Genomic DNA, 20,222 nt, shown 5'->3' with positions numbered 1-20,222 from the left:
ATAATCAAGGATAGGTTGTAATGACTACGTCCACTGAAAAATATGAAAACTTGGAGAACAAAAGAGAAAAAGCGCCATTGAAAGGAGAAAACAGTCTGAATCCTTTGTACATGAGAAGAATATCAGAGGGAAAAAAACACAAATTATAAAATAATAGAGATGGACTGAAGTCTTAACCAGTGTTTAAGAGGGAAGCTATCCACTCCCCAAGGTCACCAACTGGCCTTGAAGTTCTTGTGTTCACTGTGTGCTTGGAGAGACCAGAAGCATCTGCTGGATCCATGAGAATCCTCAGGTTGAGATGCTAGATGGGAGGAGCCTTCTACCTTCAGGGAACAACAACCAGATCTTTCCATTGCTGAGATCTACTCAATGAGTATGACCTCTACCATCACAGGTTGAACCTTAAGGACAATGTGGTAGAAGGAAGAGGTGAGTACTTAGGTAGGCATTTAGGTCAGGAGTGTGCAGCCTCATGGTGAGATTAGTGCCCTTATACACCAGGACTGGGAAAGCTCCCTGCACTGTGACCCCCTGTGAGGTGACAGGAAAAGGACGGACTAGGAGGTGGGAACACTCCAGACTTCAAATCTGTCTGCCTCTGACCTGGAACTCCCCATAATACAGAACTGAGATAAATTAGTGTCTGTTATATAAAATCGCCCAGTCCATGTACATTGTTACAGCAGATGGAGCAGAAAAAGACATTCGTGACACATGAACCCAAGCACTGATGCTCTGGAGTTCCCCTGATGCATTTGTTGTGAGAAGTACCTGATAAGGTCCTTCAGTGAGGTTCAAGGGTGGATTTCCTTCATGCTCCCTCCTGCAGATAGGACTACCCAGCTGGCTATCCTAGGACGTTGTGAAATAGACACAGTGGACACATAGGAGAACCTTTAGAAAAGGGAGACAGGATTTCTGAGACTGTGGAAATTTATTTTAAAGATGCTATTTTTTTAACCTTTCCAGAAGTTGTGGATGTGACCACCCAGGGGGAATGGAGTCTGAGAATCACCTTACAAAGTTGTGTTATACTGATTGCCATGAGGTGTGTACCTGTCATTGAATGTTCTGTTGTTAACCCGTGTCCCCATTTGAAACCCACCTGCATCTATGACTCTTCCTGTGGTCATGATTGTAGGGTCCACATTGTGTGCTCAATACTGGAAACACTCAAAGGCACCCACATTACCTGTTGACATTTTCACTCTTTAGTTGTATGCAATCCTTTTTCTAATGGGTCTCTACACTAACCATGAAACATGTCCTACTGAGCAGCCAGAGTTGTCATTGGTAATTTCCACAACATCACAGGCTCCTGGGAGCCCCAAATGTCTGTCCCCTAGAAACCACCTCCACCCACATAAACATAAGCATACCTGTTATACATTCTTCACTTTGGGCAGCGATGTCAGCAGGTCTCTGTTCAGGTCCACACACAACCTGAATGCCAAATACACTCATCAAGGCTATTGCAAGAACCACAGAGATGACTCTGGCAGAATGCAGAAACAACAAAACATTAGGAACTGGAAAATGCAACTCCATGAACCATGATTCTCTTTTTTTCAGGTAACCTCTAGAACAAGCAAAATCATCCTGTCCCCATTACAGGTGGGGTTCCACATTCCTCATGAGACTGACACACTGTTGTGCAGGTGGTCCATGGGTACAGTACATCCTGTGGGAGGAGCACAGAACAGATCATGGGGTCGCTCTTACCCTGTACATGCTCTAGACACCTCAAAAACAATCTAAAATTTTAGGAATACACTCACATCTCTTCATGGGGTCACATGAAATCTACACCTAAAGATTTCTGTGCATGTGTAAAAAGAGTTAGCACATGGAGGTTAAGTTCGTGCTCTGGAAAATCATATAATAAATAAAATCTTGGGCGCCTGGGTGGCTCAGTGGGTTAAGCCTCTGCCTTCAGCTCAGGTCATGATCTCAGGGTCCTGGGATCGAGGCCCGCATCGGGCTCTCTGCTCGGCGGGGAGCCTGCTTTCTCCTCTTTCTCTATGCCTGCCTCTCTGCATACTTGTGATCTCTCTCTCTCTGTTTCAAATAAATAAATAAAATCTTTTAAAAAAATAAATAAATAAATAAATAAATAAAATCTTATTTTCCAAAAGCCTGTCAATACCATGAAATCAAATGCAATCACACCTGCTCTGGTCACAGCCCTCTCTGTTCATATAGACCCCAAGATGAATATATACTCAGAGGACATGCAAATAGGGCCTTTGCTCTGCTGATTAAAGCAGCCCAATCCTAACCCTGCAGCTGGGAGAGGTGCCCCAGCCCCCATACTTCTAGGTGTTCCCATTCACTAGTCAGATAGAATAGAGAAAACTCACCATGGAGTTTGTGCTTGGCTGGGTTTTCCTTGTTGCTCTTTTAAAAGGTAATTTTCAGAGACTAAGAGACCTTGAGTGTGAGACTGGATATGAGTGAGAGAAACACTGGATGTGTGATAGTTTCCTGACCAGAATGTCTTGTGTCTGCATGTGTCCAGTGTGAGGTGAAGCTGGTGGAACCTGGGGGAAACCTGGTGAAGCCTGGGGTGTCTCTGAGTCTCTCCTGTGCAGCCTATGGATTCACCTTTAGTAGCTACTATATGAAATGGGTCCTCCAGGCTCCACGGAAGGGGCTGTAATGGGTCGCATGTCTTAGTAATGGTGGAAGTAGCACATACTACGCAGACACTGTGAAGGGCCAATTCACCATCTCCAGAGACAACGGCAAGAACACGCTGTATCTGCAGATGAACAGCCTGAGAGCTGAGGACACGGCTGTGTATTATTGTGCAAGGGACACAGTGAGAGGACATCAGTGTGAGCCCAGACACAAACCTCACTGTAGGAGGGGATCTGGACCTCCAGGAGGTGGACACCACTCACCTGTTCTGTCTTTAAGTCCCAGGAACAGGTGCAGCTGGAGGATTTGGGCAAATTTCCTGTCAGGGTCTTTGGCCTCCATGCCTGCAAGCTTTTTCCCCAAGGGAGCCTCTCTGGACACATAATTCTGTGTTTCCTCTTCAGTCTCTGACTTGGAAATTTGGGACAACAACTATACTAACATGCACAAAAGACAGTGTCACTTGCACTGGCTTGTTCTGTCCCAAAATACCAAAGAATTATAAATATCTCCATGTGTGTCATCTGAACTTTACAGGAGTCCCAGCTACACTCTCTGTTCATCAGAGGACCACCCAGCTCAATGCCCAAGCTTGTTAGAAGCAGTGTAAAATGCATGCTGGATGTGAGCCTACAGAGGCATCAAAATTCCAAAGCAAGAGAATTAAGAGCCATGGTACTGTCTATTTTGAACAATACTCACAGTATCAGTGTTAATCACAGTGTGGGAAAGAGGAGGAAACCTGAACTAGGATGTTGTGTGCATACAGAGTCTGAAGATTACACACACACACACACACACACACATGAATATAAAATATTTTAAAATCATATTTTTTTCACTGTTCCAAGATTCATTGTTTATGCACCACACCCAGTACTCCATGCAATACGTGCCCTCCATAATACCCACCACCAGGCTCCCCCAACCCCCTCACGTCCTGCCCCTTCAAAACCCTCAGATTGTTTTTCAGAGTCCACAGTCTCTCATGGTTCATCTCCCCAGCATATTCCCCCAACTCCCTTCTCCTCTCTTTCACCCACTGTCCTCTGTGTTATTCCTTATGCTCTGTAAGTGAAACCATCTGATAATTGGCTCTCTCTGCTTGACTTATTTCACTCAGCATAATCTCCTCCAATCCGTTCATGTTGATACAAAAGTTGGGTATTCATCCTTTCTGAGGGAGGTATAAGAGTCCATAGTATATATGGACCACATCTTCCTTATCCATTCATCTGTTGAAGGTCATCTTGGTTCTTTCCACAGTTTGTTGACTGTGGCCATTGCTGCTATGAATATTGGGATACAGATGGCCCTTCTTTTCACTAAATCTGTATCTTTGGGGTAAATATTCAGTAGTGCAATTGGAGGTTCATATGGTAGCTCTATTTTTAATTCCTGATGAAAATTCCACACTGTTTTCCAAAGTGGCTACACCAACTTGCATTCCCACCAACAGTGAAAGAGGGTTCCCCTTTCCCTACAACCTCTCCAACATTGTTGTTTCTTGCCCTGCCACTTATTTATTTTATTTTATTTTATTTTATTTTATTTTATTTTTTCAGTGTTCCGAGATTCATTGTTAATGCCTTGTCACTTCTGCCATTCTGACTGGTGAAAGGTGGTATCTCAGTGTGGTTTTGACAAGATTTTCCCTGATGGCTAATGAGAATAAACACTTTTTCATGTCCCTTTTTACTATTCATATGTCTCCTATGGAGAAGTGTCTGTTCACATTCTGCCCATTTTTTGACATGATTATCTGTTTTTTGGGTGTTGAGTTTGAGATGTTCTTTTTAGGTCTTGGATACCATCACTTTGTCTGAAGTATCATTTATAAATATCTTCTCCCATCCCGTGGTTCCCTCTTTGTTTTGTTGACTGTTTCCTTTGTTATACAGAAGGTTTTTATCTTGATGAAGTCCCAAAAGATCATTTTTGCTTTTGTTTCCTTTGCCTTTGGAGACATGTCTTGAAAGAAGTTGCTGTGGCCAGTGTCGAAGAGGTTACTGCCTATGTTCTACTCTAGGATTCTGATGGTTTCCTGTATCACATTGAGGTTCTTCTTTTTTTAATATTTTTAATGATTTTATTTATTTATTTGACAGAGAGAGATCACAAGTAGGCAGGGAGACAGACAGAGAGAGAGAGAGAGAGGAGGAAGCAGGTTCTCCGCCAAGCAGAGAGCCTGATGCGGGACTCGATCCCAGAACCCTGAGATCATGACCTGAGCCAAAGGCAGAAGCTCAATCCACTGAGCCACCCAGGCGCCCCTCATTGAGGTTTTTCATCAATTTTGAGTTTATATTTGTATGTGATGTAAGAGAATGGTCAAGTTTCATTCTTCTGTATATAACTGTCCAATTTCCCCAGCATCATTTATTGAAGAGACTGTCTTTTTTCCATTGGATCATTTTTCCTACTTTGTCAATTACTTGACCATAGAGTTGAGGGTCCATATCTGGGCTCTGTAGTCTGTCCCACTGGTCTAAGTGTCAGTTTTTGTGCCAGTACCATGCTGTCTTGGTTATTGCAGCTCTGTAATATAGCTAGAAATCAGACAATGTGATGCCCCCAGCTTTGTTTCCCTTTTTCAACATTTCCTTCTTGATTTGGGATCTTTTCTGATTCCAGGCAAATTTTAGGATTGTTTATTCCAGCACTTTGAAAAATGACTATGGTATTTATTTATTTGACAGACAGAGATCGCAATTAGGCAGAGAGGCAGGCAGAGAGAGAATGACTACGGTATTTAGATCGTTATTTAATGTATAGGTTGTTCATGGCAACATAGATATATTAACCATATTTATTCTTCCAAACCATGAGCATGAAATGTTTTTCCATCTTTTTGAGTCTTCCTCCATTTCTTTCATAAGTGTTCTGTAGATTCTGGAGTACAGATCCTTTACCTCTTTGGTTAGGTTTATTCCAAGGTATCTTATTATTTTTGTGCTATTGTAAGTGGTATCTGTTCTCTAATTTCTTTTTCCACAGGTTCATTGTTAGTGCATATGAAAGCAACTGATTTCTGTGCATAGGTTTTGTATCCTGCCACATTACTGAATTGCTGTATTAGTTCTAGTAATTTAAGGGTGGAGTCTTTTGGGTTTTCCACATAATGTAACGTGTCTTCAGCAAAGAGAGAGTTTGACTTCTTCTTTGCCTATTTGAATACTTTTTATTTCTTTTTGTTGTCTGATTGCTGCTGCTTGAACTTCTAGTACAACAATGAACAATAGTGGCTAAAGGGGGCAACTTTGTCATGTTTCTGACCTTAGGGCAATGATATTCACTGTGGGTTTTTCATAGATGGAATTTGTGACATTGAGGAATTTCCCTCTATCCCTACACTCTGAAGAGTTTTAATCAGGAATGGATGCTGTATTTTATCAAATGTTATTTCTGCATCAATTGAGAGGACCATGTTGTTCTTCTCTCTTCTCCTACTAATTTGTTCTATCACATTGACTGATTTGCAAATGTTGAACGGACCTTGCAGCTCAGGGAAAATCCCACCTGGACATGATGGATGATCCTTTTTTGTACTATCGTGTGCAATTATCTAGGTTATACATGACACTTTTGACATTCATATTCATCAGGGATATTGGTCTGAAATTCTCCTAACTGATGGGGTCTTTGCCTGGTTTGGGGTCAAGGTAATGATGGCCTCATAGAATGGGTCTGGAAGCTTTCCATATGTTTCTATTTTTTTAAAAAGATTCAGGAGGATAGGTATTATTTCTTCTTTGAATATTGGGTAGAATTCCCCACAGAATCTAGCATGTCCTGGACTCTTGTTTTTGGGAGGTTTGTGATCATTGAATGAATCTCGTTACTGGCTATTTGTCTGTGTAGATTGTCTATTTCTTTCTGTTCAAGCCTTGGAAGTTTATAGGTTCCCAGGAATGCATCCATTTCTTCTATATTGCTTAACTTGTTGACATATAGCTGTTGATAAAAATTCCTTGATTGTTTCTATTGCCTTGGTGTTAGTCATGATCTCTCAGGTTCATTCATAATTTAATAATTTGGGTCCTTTCTCTTTACTTTTGGATAAGTCTGGCCAGCGGCTTATTTATCTTATTTAGTCTTTCAAAGAACCAGCTTCTAGTTTCATTGACGTGTTCTACTGTATTTCTGGTTTCTAATTCATTGACCTCTGCTCTCATCTCAATTGTTCCCCTTCCAGTGCATAGGTTAGGCTTAATTTGTTGTTGATTCTCCAGTTCGTTAAGGTGTAAACATAGTATAGTCAGGATTTTTTTTTTTTTTGAGTGAAGCTTGGATGGCTATATGTTTCTCTCCAATAGGACTGCCTTTGCTGTATCCCATAGGTTTTGTACCAAAGTGTCTTCATTCTCTTTGGTTTCCATGAATTGTTTAAGCTCTTGTTTGATTTCCTGGTTGATCCAAGCATTCTTCAGCAGGATGGTCTTTAGCTTGAAAGTCTCTGAATTTCTTCCAAACTTTTTCTTGTGGTTGAGTTCCGTTTCAAAGCATTATGTTCTGAGAATATGCAGGGAATAATCTCAGTCTTTTGGTATCAGTTGAGACCTGATTTGTGACCCACTATGTGGTCAATTCTGGATAAGTTTCCATATGTACCCAAGAAGAATGAGTATTCTGTTGTTTGAGGGTGGAATGTTCTGTGTATATGGATAAGGTCCGTCTGGTCCAATGTGTCATTCAAAAGTTTTGTTTCTTTATTGATTTTATGCTTAGAGGATGAGTCTATTGCTGAGACTGGAGTATTAAGGTCTCCTACAATTAAGGTATTAGTATCAATATCTCTCTTCATTTTGGTTAACAGTTGGCTTATGTAGTTGACTGCTCCCATGTTGGGGGCATAGATATTTACAATTGTTAGATCTTCTTGGTGGGCAGACCCTTCTAGCATGATATGGTGCCCTCTGTATCTCTGACTACAGTCTTTAGCCTAAAATCTAATTTGTCTGATATGAGACTGGTTACCCAAGCTTTCTTTTGAGGCCAGTTGGCATTAGAGGTGTTTCTCCATCCCTTCACTTTCAGTCTAGATGTATATTTAGGTTGAAAAGGAGTGTCTTGTAGACAACATATGGACAGGTCCTGTCTTCTTATCCAATCTGCAACTCTGTGCCATTTTATGGGAGCATTTAGGACATTCATGCTGAGAGTGCTTATTGAAAGATATGATTTTATTGTCATCATGTTCCTGCAAGGGTCTAGTTTCTGTAGATTATCTCTGTAAATTTCTCTCAGGGTCATTCTCGTTTTAAGGTACCCCACTTAATATTTCTTGCAGGGCTGACTTAGTGGTCACATATTATTTCAGTCTCTGTCAGTTTTGGAAGCTCCTTGCCTCTCCATCCATTCTAAATGAGATCCTTGCCAGATAAAGTATTCTTGGTTGCATGTTCTTCTCATTTAGTACCCTGAATATGACTTGTCAACGCTTTCTGGCTTTCCAGGATTCTGTGGACAGGTCTGACATTATTCTGATGTTCCTCCCTCTGTACGTAAGGGATCTCTTTCCCTTAAGTGCCCTTACGATGGTTTCCTTGGTTTTAAGATTTGCGTTTTTTACTACTACATGCCAGGGCATTGGTTTATTCTCCTTGATCTTGGGAGGGTCCTCTATGCCTCTAGGACATGAGTGCTTTCTTCACCCAAAGATCAGGGAAATTCTCAGCTAGGACTTGTTCCAATATATCTCCTAGTCCTCTGACTCTCTCTCCACACCCCTGAGGGATCCCATAATTCTCACACGGTATGTTTCTATAAAGAATAGGGGTAATTATTTCTCAAATTCTGTTTTCATGGATTCTAAGCTGCTTTTTCCAGGCCTCCTCCTGTTCCTTCTTGTTTAACAGTTTGTCTTCTACATCACTAATGCATTCTTCTACCTCATTTACCCTGTCTCTTAGAGTATCTAGATTAGAATGGATCTCACTGAGAGCATTTTTATGTTCTGCCAGATCATCTTTCACTTCTTCTTGAGAGAATCTATGTTGGCATTAATGGTTTCCTCCAGCCTAGCTATTGTCTGCATAACTGTTACCCTGAAGTCTATTTCTGACATCTTGCTTATATCCACATCCATTACTTCTGTGGCAGAGGTCACAGTCTCCTAATTTTTTTCTGTGTAGGGGGTTCCTCTTCTTAATCATCCTGATGAAGAGTGGTTGAGGGAATGTACAAAGTCCAAATTATTGACCACAACCCAGGAAAGATGAACTTGTTTTATAGGGACCTTAGGGTCATAAGACTCTTGTTCGTTCAGCCTGTCTTCTGGGGGAGGAACCTGAGGTGAAGTTACTCAGGCAACCCTGTTTGGGCAGAGTTGCCCTACACTCTTTAGGGGGACAGGCTCAGTGAAAACCAGTTTTGGGGTGATTTGTTCTCTGAAAGTTTTTGATGGTGGCTTTCTGTGTCTCTTCTGAGAGTCAGAGCAGAAATGACCATATTCAGATTTCTGTATCAGAACAGAGATATCACAGTCTGTTCTACAGAATGCCCTCCAGGCCACGCTGGCTCCATTTTGTGTGCTGCTAAAAACCACAAGGTCCTGGGTTGTGCACCCCACAGCATCATTCTCAGCCCTTGCTACATTGTCCAGGCATGTCTCTGCCCTTTTTGCTTCCAAAACCACCAGCTGCCCCCAGTTCACACATGTTCCACTGCAGCTCCATGTTTCAGAGAGGGAATTGCTCTAAAGACCTTTCTCCAAGGCTACTGGTCTGTGGCTCTGAGCCCAGTCCCCAGCCTGGGAGACTTCTGCACTCTGGGTGTGCAGGGTCCTGGAGGCTCCCTCCGCCTTCCATTTATCTTCCAATATCTCCCCACAGAATCATGACTCTCCACTTCATACGTCAAAACCGGCTGCCAGAGGTATTCTGTTGGTATAGATCCTGATATATCTTCTTACATCTCATGCTGATTTCATGAGTGCTCTGAGTGATTTGTTATGTATCCAGCTCAATTTGGGGGATCGGTTTAAATAAGGTCCCCTACTCTTTAACCATCTTGCCATCCTCTAGAATCAGCACTTTTAAAAACAAGTATGTAGAGTCCAAAATCCCATTATTACCTCAGTGCAGTAGATGGCTGTGAGATCTAGTCTCATCCTAGCCAATGTTGAGACTTATTTTCTAGGGACTCTCTGAACTTCAGAATCCTGGGCACATGCCCTAAGCCCTAGCTCTTAGCCCCTAATCTCTAACCCTTAAATCTAACCCTACCTCTAACACTGATACTAACCTTAAGCATAATACTGAAGGAAATGAGTAAATCAGTAAATACTAATTCCCGTGTGTGAATCTGAGTTTCTAAGAACATCCACATAACAAGAAAACCCTCCTGAAATGGATAAACTCCCACATTGATGCAAAAGTTTGCCTCCGCATCTACTTCACCTTAGTTGTTGTTGTGGAAAGTGTATAAATAACACATTCTCTGAACACTAAACCTTCAAGTCCAGGCTGGGACCCAAGTTTATTGAAATACCTGATACTGGAAATGATCCCAACCCTAAAAACTGCTTCAAAAATAATAATTCTCCTGTGTTCCTTGTGTGCAATGCTGCCAATAAATAAAGTGGACTGTGTACTCTGTGAAACAAACTGAGGATTTTGGAGGGGAGAGCTGTGGGAGTTGGGTGAACCTAGTGGGTACTAAGGAGGGCATGTATTGCATGGAGCCCTGGGTTTGGTTCATGAACAATGAATCTTGGAACACTGAAAATAATAAAATAAAATAAAATGAAATAAAACTGATGATTTTTGCTATGCACAGCAACATGGATATATTCCCAAGGATTGATGCTGAGAAAAATGAGCCCTAAAAATAAAAGAACATACAGTAAAATTTACATTTATATATTCTAGAAAATTGAACCTAGTGTAATGTGACATGAGAAAGATCAATAGTTATCTGGGGACCGGGTAAAGAAAGGAAGAGTAGAAGGAGGAATTCCAGGGAAAATACAGGAAAATCTAAGGGGACATGACCTTCTCACTCTTGAGAATGTTGACTCTGACCCCAGTGTTTCCCATATCACAAACTCCACACGTGTGAACTTCATCCTGTGTCAAGTACACACACCACAGCTATTACAGATAATCCCAGAGATGACTCAGGAGGAATGCAGAGAGAGTGCAATGTCAGCGACTTGAAAACACACCTGAGAACACTGATTCTCTCTGTATTTCAGGGAAACTCTAGAATAAGCAAAACCACCCTGTCCCCATACGGGAGGGGTTCCACATTCCTCATGACCCTGCCATTCTGTTCTGCAAGTGGTTCAGGAAAGCAGCAGATCCCATGGGGAGGAGCACAGGTATACATCCTGAGGCTCACTCTCACCCCATATATGCTCTTGGATGTCTCACAAACCCTCTACAATTCTAGATGTAGGTTCACATCTCTTTATGTTGTAACATGATGTTATACCCCAAGATTTGTGTGAATATGTAAAAAGTACATAGCACATGAACCCCAAGTGTGTACTCTGGAAAATCATTTAATCAAAAATCCTATTTTGAAAATGTCATCAATACCACTGAGTGAAAAGCAATCATATCTGATCTGTTCGCTGCCCACTCTGTAAACACAGGTCCCAAGCTAGCTGTATAGGCAGAAGTCATGCAAATAGGGCCCTCCTTCTGCTGATTAAAGCAGCCCAGCCCTGACCCTAGAAATGAGAGAGGAGCCCCAGGCCCAGGAACCCAAGGTGATCCCATGCAGTGATCAAGACAGAACACAAACAACATACCATGGAATTTGTGCTTGGCTGGGTTTCCCTAGTTACTATTTTAAATAAGGAAGATGTGGTCCATATATACTATGGAGTATTATGCCTCCATCAGAAAGGATGAATACCCAACTTTTGTAGCAACATGGACGCTACTGGAGGAGATTATGCTGAATGAAATAAGTCAAGCAGAGAGAGTCAATTATCATAGGGTTTCACTTATTTGTGGAGCATAACAAATAGCATGGAGGACAAGGGGAGTTATAGAGGAGAAGGGAGTTGAGGGAAATTGGAAGGGGAGGTGAACCATGAGAGACTATGGACTCTGAAAAACAATCTGAGGGTTTTGAAGGGGCGGGGGGTGGGAGGTGGGGGAACCAGGTGGTGGGTATTGGAGAGAGCACGCATTGCATGGAGCACTGGGTGTGGTTCAAAAAACAATGAATACTGTTACGCTGAAAATAAATTTAAAAAATTAAAACAAAACAAAACAAAACAAAAAAGCTAATTTATGTTGAACAAGAGACATTGAGTATGTTACGGGATATGAGTGAGAGAAACAGTGGAGATCTCTTGTCTGCAGGTGTCCAGGTGAAGTGCAGTTGGTGGAGACTGGGGGAGACCTTGTGAAATCTTGGGGGTCCCAGAAACTTTCTTGTGCAACCTGTGGATTCACCTTTAGTATCTACAGGATGAGCTGGGTCTGCCACTCTCCAGGGAAAGGGCTACATGGGTCTAATATATTAGCTTTGGTCAAATAGCACAGGTTGGAGAACCTGGAGATATGAAAGAGTAATTATATCCAAGGCAGAAGGACAGGACTGTTCCTGTTCCAGATCAAGCATGTTCCAGATCAAGCATACAAGAAAGAAGAATGAGGGAATTCCTCCCTCTGCATTTCATTCTGTTCAGAACCTTAATGGATTGGATGAGGCCCATTGGCCCAGAGACCATGGTTGCAAATACAAGTCTCTTCTGGAACAGCATAATAGGCACCCACAGAAGCAATGTTTAATCTGGGCACCCATGACCTGTCACTTTGACACATAGACTTCACCATCACACATCAACCTTCTATAAATGTGGGCATCAGTATGCATCTTCTTATATCAAACTCATTCTGAATATAGAGAAAATAACATGGTTATAATTTCACCTTATATGAAATAAATATCCTGCATATAACCAAAAACATGAAACCCCTTTCCAGAGGAGGAGGTGAGGTCTTGAGTGATGTTTACTCTTCTCCTCAATAAACTGTAACTGAGCTATTATGATGTACAATTACTTATTTGTGGAGCATAACAAATAGCATGGATGACAAGGGGAGATGGAGAGGAGAAGGGATTTGAGGGAAATTGGAAGGGGAGGTGAACCATGAGAGACTATGGACTCTGAAAAACAATCTGAGGGTTTTGAAGGGGTGGGGGTTGGGAGTTTGGAGGATCCAGGTGGTGGCTATTGGAGAGGGCACGGATTGCATGGAGCACTGGCTGTGTTGCAAAAATAATGAATACTGTTACTCTAAAAAAATTAAAAAAAAAAAAGAATTCTTAAATGCACTCATTAAGCAAGATGCTAAGAGAGACAGAGACTTCATTTCATCTGCTTCCCTGAATTTAGCTACATAACTATTTAATTACTCAGAATATCTATGAGTTCAACCTGAGAGGTATGGAAAAAAATGCTGGAATTCTGTAAATAGAAAAAGAACCATTTTTTTCAAGGAAGGCATGCCTATAAGTGAGACAAAGGAGATATATCAGAAGATAAACAACAGGGTAGGGAACTTCAGAAAGCCAGCCAACATAAGTGATATAGCCTCTGATGGCTAAACCAGAACTTTTAGAAATGTGCTCCACTGAGAGAAATTCCTGCTTCAAGGGTGCTCTTTGGTGAAGGGGGAGGGGCAGAATCTTATCTGGGACTTGTGGTCTCAGGATCATGGAGACACAGACAAATGGGAATGCCTGAACCTGCAGAGCTCCTCAGCATTGGAGCAGGGAAACTGGTTATGGTCTGAGAACTTGGGAGGGCCTCTCAGTTCAGTTCTCTATAAACCCGGAGCCCTGCCGGCTCTGGGGGACAGATCTCAGTGTGGGGGAAGGATGTTGCAAATGCCAACATGTGGCCCTCCGCCATCCCACAGGAAGGGTGGCTCAGGAGTGCACATGAACAGGTGACCACTCTCCATGGGGGATCTTGAGGACAGAAAGGCAGGACCATCCACCTACCCAGAAGGACTGGTATAGGTGCACACCACAGGTGTCTAGACAGTGGCACAAACAAAAGGAAAGACCTCTTATCCGTGAGTGTTTATTGAAGAAAGGGACTGGGATCATTCAGATCCCAGGATGGAGATCACCATATGGCCATTTTTATTCTCATTCTCTAAAGAGACTGAAATGCCTTCAGGGAACAAAAGCCACATAGAAAAACTAGAAAGAGCTTACCCTGACCCCGACCCCTGGCAAAGGGTGGTACAACACCACTGACACAGAAACACCTGAGAATCAGTGCATCAGGCCCCTCCCCCAGAAGAACAGCTGGAAGAATACAGAAAACCACGTGTACACAGCACTCAGCACTGCACAACTCCAGCTCTAGGGGAAAATACTACACAGAATTTGAGGTTGTTTCTCATTATTCATTGCTATTTCAGTTTAAATTTTCTTTTTCTTTTTTTTCCAAGACTTTATTATTTTAATAACTCTGTTTTGAAGTCTTTTTTTAACTACAATTTCGAACACGTACTTTTTATACATATATATTCATTTTTGGCTTACTTTCACTCTATTCAGTTTTTTTGTATATATATAAGTTTTGCTTTCTTTACAACATTGGGATTTAGTTTCTTCTAACACACAGACCAAAATATATGCAAGACCAAGTCGATCCTCCTGTTTTGTCCACCGGAAGATTATATTCTCTCTTCTACACCCAGCATTTTTGTTTGTTTGGTTCTGACCTCTTCAGACTTCTCTACTGTGTATTTTGCTTGAGATTGGGTTGATATTTGTGCTTTTGTTCATTCATTCATCCACACTTCTCTGGGCAAAATGGCTAGAGAGAGGAATTCAAAGCAGAAGAAAGATCCAGAGATAAAACCCTCTGCCACAGATATAATCTATAAAATAAAATTCAAAAATTTTTAAATAAATAAATAATTAAAAATACAATAAAATTGGGCAGCCACATACAGAGGAATGAGACTGGACCATTTCCTTTCACCACACACAAAAATAGACTCAAAGTGGATAAAAGGCCTCAATGTGAGACAGAAATCCATCAAAATTCATGAGGTGAACACAGGAAGCAACCTCTTCAACCTCAGCCACAGCAACTTCATCCTAGAAGCATCAGCAAAGGCAAGGGAAGCAAGGGCAAAACTGAGCTATTGGGACTTCATCAAGATCAAACCTTTTGGACAGCAAAGGAAACAGTTAACAAAACCAAAAGACAACTGACAGAATGGGAGAGGATATTCACAAACAACATATCAGATAAAGGGCTAGTATTCAATAATCTATAAAGAAGTTATCAAACTCAACACCCAAAGAACAAATAATTCAATCAAGAAATGGGCAGAAGACATGAACAGTCATTTCTGCAGCGAAGATGTCCAGGTGGCCAACAGTCACATGAAAAAGTGCTCCACATCACTTGGCATCAGAGAAATTCAAATCAAAACCACAATGAGATACCATCTCACACTAGTCAAAATGGCTAAAATTAACAATTCAGGAAATGACAGATGCTGGCAAGGATGTGGAGAAAGGGGAACCTTCTACACTGTTGGTGGGAATGCAAGATGGTGCAACCACTCTGGTAAACAGCATGGAGATTCCTTAAAAAGTTGGAAATAGAGCTACTTATGACCCAGCAATCACACTACTGACCTATGACCTACCAATCACACTACTGGGTATTTACACTAAAGATACAAATACAGTGATCTGAAGCGGCATGTGCACCCAAATATTTATAGCAGCAATGTCCACAATAGCCAAACTATAAGAAGAATGTAGATGTCCATCAATAGATGAATGGATAAAGAAGATGTGGTGTGTATATATACACAATAGAATACTATGCAGCCATCAAAAGAAATGAAATCTTGCAATTTGCAATGAGGTGGATGGAACTAGAAGGTATTATGCTGAGTGAAATCAGTCACTCAGAGAAAGACAATTATCATATGATCTCCCTGATATGAGGAATTTGAAAGGCGGGATGGGGGTTGTTGGGGGTAGGGAGGGAGAAAATGAAACAAGATGGGATTGAGAGGGAGACAAACAATAAGGGACTATTAATCACACAAAACAAACTGAGGGTTGCTGAGGGGTGTGGTAGTAGGGATAGGGTGGTTGGGTTATGGACATTGGAGAGGGTATGTGCTATGGTGAGTGCTGTGAAATATGTAAGCCTGATGATTCAGTCCTGTACCCCTGGGGCAAATAATAAAGGTTAATTAAAATAATTTTAAAAATAAAAAAATACAGTAAAATAAAATTATGCTTTGTTCACTCTTTGGCTAACTGCCAAACATTAAAATAAATTATTCTTGCTGCAGACAGCAGCATGGTTGAGTTTTCAAGAATTTGTGCAGAGCAAAAAAAAAAAAAAATCCTACAAACAAAATTACATACAGTATAAATACTTCAAAACTAAAACTAGTCTAAGTAACATGAGGAAAGCCCATAGTTGTGTGGGTACATAGTGAAGAAGGGATGAGGAAGGAGGAATTCCAGAGAAAATACAGGAAGTTTTATGGAGAATTGATTTGTTCACTCTGGATAATGTTGATTCTGACACCTATGTTTATCCTATCACACACTCTACCTCTATGCTGTTCATTCCGTATCAAGCACACTCACCAAAGTTCTTACAAATAATCCCAGAGATGACTTAGGAGGAACATAGAGACATTAAAATATTAGAAAATACACCTGCACAAACCCTGATGCTCTCTATATTTCAGGGCAACATAAAGGAGGTAAAGTCATCCCATCCCCATTACAGGAGGGGTTCCACATTCCTCACCGGCCTGCTCACTCTGTCCTCCAGATGGTTCAGGGGACAGTGTGCCCTGTCGGGATGAACACAGGGCCACATACTGGGGATCATTCTCACCCTGTGTGTGCTCTTGGACACCTCATGAAACCCTCTAAAATTCTGGGTGTAGGCTTACATTTCATTATGGCATAACATGACATCCATCCCACAATGTTTGTGTGAATATGTAAAAAGAAAGTAGCGCATGTCCAAGTATATACTCTGGGAAGTTATATAATGAAAACTATATCCTATTCTAAAGTGTTCAATGTCTCCAAAACAAAGTCAGTCACATCTCTTCTGTCTATTGCCTTCTATGGTCACATAGATCCCAAGTTGAATATACAGTCAGAGAACATGAAAATAGGGCCCTCAATCTGCTGCTTAAAAACAGCCCAAACCTGACTCTGCAGCTGGGAGAGGAGCCCCAGCACCAGGATTCCATGTGTTCCAATCAGTACTCAGGACAGGACACAGACACTCACAATGGAGTTTGTGCTTGGCTGGGTTTTCCTTGTTGCTCTTGAGGATGTGAGTGGATATGAGTAAAAGAAACCATGGCTGTGTGACAGTTTCCTGACCAGGATGTCTTTTGTCTGCAGGTGTCCAGTGTGAGGTGCAGCTGGTGGAATCTGGGGGAGACCTGGTGAAGCTTGTGGGGTCCCTGAGACTCTCCTGTGCAGCCTCTGGATTCACCTTCAGTAGTTATGCCATGTACTGGGTCCACAAGGCTCCAGGGGAAGGGACTGCAGTGGGCTGCAAGTATTAGCGGTGATGGAAGTAAAACATACTACGCAGACTCTGTGAAGGGCCGATTCACCATCTCCTGAGAGAATGACAAGAACACGCTGTCTCTGCAGATGAACAGCCTGAGAACCGAGGACACAACCCTGTATTACTGTGCGAGGAACACAGTGCGGGGACTGCAGTGTGAGCCCAGAAACAAACCTCACTGAAGGACCGGATCTGGACCACCAGGGGGTGCACACCACTCACCAGTTCTGTCTTTAAGCCCCAGGAGCAGATGCAGATGAAGGTTATGGGAAGGTTTCTCGTCAGGATCTAGCGATTCCTCTCCAGAGAACATTTTCCCTCAGGGACCTTCTCTGCACACGTGATTCTGTGCTTAACTCTTCACTCTCTGACTTTGGAAATTTGTTCTAATGGGAAAACAATTGTACTAAAATGCACAAAATACAGACTCACTCACGTTGTTTATTGCTGTCCCTAAATACCAAAGAAACACAAATATCCTGGTGCTCATCAAGTGAGCCTTTACAGGACTCCCAGCTGCTCTCACTGTGCATCACAGGTCCACCCTGCTCAACGTGCAAACTCGCTAGAAGCAGCATAAAGTGCATGCTGGACAGGAGACCACCAGAGGCATCAACAATCGAAAGCAAAAGAAGAAAGGTCTTTGTTGGGGTATCACTGTCTTAAACAATGCTCACAGCATCAGTATTAGTGACAATATGGGAAAGCAGTGGAACACCCTCGAGGCGTGATGTGTAGTCTGGACATAACACACACACGTATAAACACACACACACACACACACACACACACACACACGAATATGAAACTTTCTTCACTTTCCCCTAATTTCTCTGCAGCAAAAGTGGTCCTAAGACAAAACTACACTGCATACAGGAAGACTTCAAGAAGCAAGAAAAATCTGAAAGAAACACTCTAATATTACACCTGAAGGGGCTAGAGAAGGTACGATGACTAAAGCCTAAATGCAGGAGAAGGAAGGAAATAGTAAAGATTAGAGAGTAATAAGTGATATAAAAACAAAACAAAACAATAAAAACAAACACAAAACAGAACAAAAAAATCAAGTTCTAGTTTTCTGGGAAAAAAAAGAACACTAAAGTTGAGAAACCTCTGCCTAGATTTACCAATAGGAAAAGAAAACACCCAAAATAAATGATATCAGAAATCAATATATTCCTCTGTGGAACAAATAGGGTTTGGGAGGGGTAGGAGGGGCCAGATGGGGAAACTCGGTGATGGGCAATAAGGACACAGGATGGGTGAGCACTGGACTTAGTGTTACATGCAAATAATGAATTATTGAACACTACATCAAAAACTAATGATGTACTCTATGGTGGCTAACTGAACATAATTTTAAAAAGAAATTTAAGGAGATAATATTGTGAGAAAATAAATAATTAAAGCTAGAATTCTAGGAGGAACTTTTCCCAATCCAAATACTGAAATTATACACAAAATTTTGTGTTCAAACTAGAGGTGGCTGGGGTGGGGGGATGGGATCAGTGCCTCATGGGCATTAAGGAGGGAACTTGAAGAAATGAGCACTCAGTGTTATATGCAACTGATGAATCACTAAATTCTACCTCTGAAACCAATAATGCACTATGTGTTAACTGAATTGAATTTAAATAAAAAAATTAAAACATAAAAAGGGAAAGAAACCAATCTGATCAAGTCTGTCCTTCAGAGTCTTTGTTTCAGGAGTAGAGGAGCAAGATGGCAGCAGAGTAGGGACCTCATTTCAGCTGCTCCCTTGAATTAAGATGGATGTCTATCAAACCATTCTGAACACACGTGAATTCAACCTCAGATATAAGAATAATTATCTGGATTTCTACAAGCAACAAAATGAGTTCTTTTTGTGAGGTAGGAAGTGCAGAAATGTAAATCTTTTGAGGAAATATCGGAATATAAATGGAAATTGGAGGAAGTCTCCATAAGCCAGCCACCGGAAAGTGATATTCACATCAGAGAAAAAAAATCAGGACCCTCAGAAATCTGCTCCAGCGAGAGACATCCCTTACTGAAAAGAGCACAGGGGATAAATAGGACAGAATTCTGGGTGGATCATTGTGATTTCAGATCACAGAAAATCAGAAGTAATGGGGAAGTCTGAACCGATAGACTGCCCAAGCAGTGGCACAGGGAGACAGGATATGGTCAGCAAGCTCAGAAGGGACTCTCAGCTCCAGTCACCATAGACCACAAGCCAGGCCAATTAGAAGACTGCTCTGTGCCTGACCATCCTGAAAAGGACTAAAGGTGTGGGCCATTTAACATCCCAGGGGAGATATAAAATGATTTGTGGCCAAAACAGGGCAACAGCTCTCAGGGCGGTGTGGCCCATGAAAGGACACTGGAGAGGCACCTGGACTTTATCTGGGAGCCATGCAAGAGGGTGCATGTGTGAGCCCATGGCTTGGTGCACAAAGTGGCTACATCCACAACTGGGCAAAAGCTCTCAGAATGATGTGACACCAGACAGGACACTGGGTCAGCACCCAGCATGACCTGGGAGGTGCGGAAGAGGGTGCACTCACGAGCCCATAGTCACTAATAATTGCAAAGTCAGAAAGCATGGAGACACTCATGGGTCCCTGGAACGTTCCCCAGAGAGTTGCAGTGGGCAACAATAATGCAAGTTTGTGGATTTTGGTACACATAGAGGTGGACATGAATTGACCTGAGGTGGTGGGGGGGGGGTCCAGGCCACTACATTGCGGCTCTGGGCTGGAGATTCCCACAAGGCCATGTTTGCTCTAACGCTCTGAGGAGAATCAGAAAGCCACCAGGGAAAAAGAACCAGACACAGGGTCGGCTCCCATTCAGCCAATGACCCTGACAAGGGTGGGGCAACTCCACCCACGCAAAGGTGCCTGAGAAGCCAAGCAGCAGGCCCCTACCCCAAAAGATAGACTGGAAGAACAGGTGAAGGATAAGGTTATTTCCCACAGGAATGTGAAACTCCAGCACCAGGGAAAATTACACAGGGAGCTCCAAGTGTTCC

The 20,222-nt window shown here is 42.1% G+C and overlaps 1 pseudogene; it reads left to right on the top strand.

Annotated features, from left to right (window-relative positions):
- LOC116862295 overlaps positions 1-17,553 on the top strand; it is a 29,150-nt pseudogene extending 11,597 nt beyond the window's left edge.
- Positions 17,554-20,222: the final 2,669 nt, after the last annotated feature.

The sequence above is a fragment of the Lontra canadensis genome, unplaced genomic scaffold (assembly GCF_010015895.1).
Source record: "Lontra canadensis isolate GAN:19392208 unplaced genomic scaffold, GSC_riverotter_1.0 scaffold231, whole genome shotgun sequence".
Classification (NCBI taxonomy): domain Eukaryota; kingdom Metazoa; phylum Chordata; class Mammalia; order Carnivora; family Mustelidae; genus Lontra; species Lontra canadensis.
Note: the sequence above shows the minus strand (reverse complement) of the source record. Positions and strands in the feature narration are given on the sequence as shown.